General features: G+C 30.8%; 1 long non-coding RNA gene across 3 annotated transcripts in view; it reads right to left on the bottom strand.

Moving 5' to 3' along the window:
- The window catches only part of LOC136796350 (uncharacterized), a 201,575-nt gene extending 201,045 nt beyond the window's left edge, over nt 1–530 (bottom strand). For all 3 annotated transcript variants that reach the window (XR_010844050.1, XR_010844051.1, XR_010844052.1), the window contains exon 1: nt 242–530. This is a non-coding gene — a long non-coding RNA (uncharacterized lncRNA). The remainder of the gene's footprint in view (nt 1–241) is intronic.
- Nucleotides 531–3,322: the final 2,792 nt, after the last annotated feature.

Raw genomic sequence — 3,322 nt, 5'->3', positions numbered from 1 at the left:
ATAAAATAGGCAATGTGAGAGTGAAAAAAGAAAAGAAGAAAAAGACCAACATAAAAAGGAGTAAAATGTAAAATAATGAGAGCCCAAAAAAAAAAAATATATCAATATATACAGTGCGTGTAAAAAACGGATATATTAACGGGGAGTATGAAAAAAACAATGTTATAGAAAATAAGAAGAAATATAGAGAATAGGAAATGAAGAAATAAGAGATAAGATAAGAGAGAGAAAAATAACTTACAGTTGTAGGCAGAGATTTCTGCTAAACTGTGGAATTGCAGGAATGAGTCCAGGTCGACAAAGACGTTAGACAAACGGAAATCCAACGGTCAAAAAACGAACGTTGAGATAAAATAAGATTTAAATGTAAAATTTAAATATATTGAAATGTATAAATATGTAAAAACGAATAATTTAATATAAAAAAAAAATTAAACCTAAAATTCAGGAGAATTTTGAATTTCCATATCCATTTAACCAAGCTCACAAAAGTTTAAATGTTATAAAAAATAAGAAGAAATATGAATTTCCATATCTATTTAACCAAGCTCACAAAAGTTTAAATGTTATAGAAAATAAGAAGAAATATGAATTTCCATATCCATTTAACCAAGCTCACAAAAGTTTAAATGTTATAAAAAATAAGAAGAAATATGAATTTCCATATCTATTTAACCAAGCTCACAAAAGTTTAAATGTTATAGAAAATAAGAAGAAATATGAATTTCCATATCCATTTAACCAAGCTCACAAAACTTTAAAAATTTTAAAATATATATTAAAATTACAATAATAACTGAAATTACAATTCTATTGAAGTTAACTAATTAGTGTAGACTGTACAACATTTATGTTTTATGATATAGATATGCATATTCTTTAAAACAATTGTATGAGTGCAGCCGTTGTTATGAGCTCTCTTTCAGCTAGTTCAATAAATCACAAGCTGTACCTTATACTCAAAAATCGGTTAAAAAAAAAAAAATAATATGGTACTACGAATTATGAAAAAAAAGTCTTACTAGCCTTGTAACGTAAATGGCTCAAAAATCTTTAGATAATGAAGGGGCCCTCACATTTATCAAATTTTGAAGATGTTTTTGAACAAAATTTGTTGTCAGTTTGAGGAGAAATATTATATAAAAAAAGGGTACTCAAAATTTTGTTGGATGTCTAAAAATGTTTGTGGATCAAAATTTTATAAAAGAGAGCGCAGTGTCGGGGTCAGACGATTCTTCAAACAATTCCTGACCCACATATACTCTTTTCTTCTTATGCTTAAATGTTTCCATCAGTGTTGCGCACTATGCAGCTATACTTGCAACCTCCAGGTTAGCACTGAGTGAAGATTAGGCTGTTATGGTTCTCGGAAATTTATGTGTAATCTGAGGGGTCCACGAAAATTCAATATTTTTGACTTTAGTTTTGAGCTATATATTTGTCAGTGTGAGAGCACCTTTAAAATTCTGTCATAGTCTGTCTAGCATAACCTTTAAAATGGAAATATTGTCAGCGTCCTTGTAAAAAATACTTCTCAGTTACAGTTTGACAAATGTTTTTCATTTAGTTTATTATAATATTTAAAAAAATATAAGGTTATGCTATAAGTTTAATATCAGTTTATGCCTCAATCAATCTACTTGATAGGTAGCATATCTATTTTTGTACGCGTATGTCGGTAATATAATATGCTAACTATTAACACATTATTTGAAAAATCGACGGTCACATGTTGTTGCCACACAAATTAGGGCCGAACAGTTTTACGTTGTATCGAAATTAATAAACCTGTTCAGAAGATAGATGTATTAGTTATATATTTTATAACATTATAAATAAAATGGTTTAAAAAAAACTCTATTTAAAAAAAAAAAGAAATTGACAACATCCTCTTTAGTCTGAGAGAGCTAGAAAAGTGAAAATAAAAGCGAGTAGACAGAATCCTTGCACAACACCGGAGACGAAGATAACAAAACATGAGACACAGCAAACAAATAGGAGCGTAAATATAGAGCGAGGGGTGAGGGGAAGGGGAGAGGTCAAGGGCAGCTATTTCAGACGAGTCGATCGCTCATGCGCTCTCCAGCCCATCTTTTATTCATAAATGTCCCTTCTACTATTCAACTTTTCAAACTAGCGAAAACATCCTCACGCAGGTAGCTCCAAAATATGAAGAATTCAATGTTTTGAACAAATTATGCAGAGCAATGTGGTTTGGTGTAGGAATGCAACATAAAAATATTATGGAAAACACATCATAATCAGACGGATATTACATATTGGTTTCTATCACACTTAACACGGAAACGCATTTCCGGCGGCAGTAACGAGGTTACTAAGCATCCTAGGTCTTTCTTTTGGTTTTTCGTCTATTGCTGATAAACGGTGATTCTTAATGAAAAAGTCATTGTAATAAATTTATAGAACATTAAATTATGCGTTAAATGAGTACAATAACGTAATAATTCACTCTGGTTGCTCCATGGGCTTCAATAGCTGATCTGTACATACAGACGTAACCAGAATTGTGGCATGCGCGCGCATATGATATAAGGGGTATTCTCATGATCTTTAGTTTAACATGTTAATGCGTGTTAAATGATTCCTTTTTTTAGCGGGTTAAACGGTATGACATATAACATGGTTGAGAGTCTGCTACTAGGTCTGTTAAATGGAGAATGAAGTCACGCAACAGACCAGCTGAGCTCGTCACCGTTTTGTTTGTTGTCGTGTTAGGTTACTTGCTAGTAGTTTGTGACTTGATTGTGTTTTTAAAACTGTTTGGATGCTTTTAAAATTAATAAAGTAATGGATAGCAATAATAAAAATATAATCACAGTTGTCAATTAGCTCATCTTGATTTTCTTCCTCACAAGTTAGAAGATCAACAAGGCACTCAGTAGCTAAACTTACACTTTTAACTTACTTTAGTTATGTTGTAAAAAATTACTTTAATTAAAACTAAGATTTAAACTATAACATGAAATTTTGGAAGGAAAGGTTATAAAACAAATTGCTCAGAAAATTCACTAGGACTCTTATGCATTTAACATTTAACAGGACTTTAAATAGGGATGCTCACAAACCTATTCTAATATCTTATATATAACATTTAAGATGGTAAATAATTTTACATTTAAGACATCATGAAAACCCCCTATAGTCGTGATTTACGACTATACCTCTTGATCTCATTATCACATTCTGGGTATTCATGATATGTTAAATGTAAATTGTTTTACCATGTTAAATGTTACAAGAATAGGATTGTTGGGCAGCCCTATTTAAAGTCATGTTAAATGTTAAATGCATGAAAGCTCCT

Source organism: Halyomorpha halys, unplaced genomic scaffold (genome assembly GCF_000696795.3).
Source record: "Halyomorpha halys isolate HHAL.00 unplaced genomic scaffold, Hhal_1.1 Scaffold8.1, whole genome shotgun sequence".
NCBI lineage: Eukaryota > Metazoa > Arthropoda > Insecta > Hemiptera > Pentatomidae > Halyomorpha > Halyomorpha halys.
The sequence above is the reverse complement of the archived record's forward strand: the minus strand, read 5'-3'. Positions and strand labels throughout refer to the sequence as shown.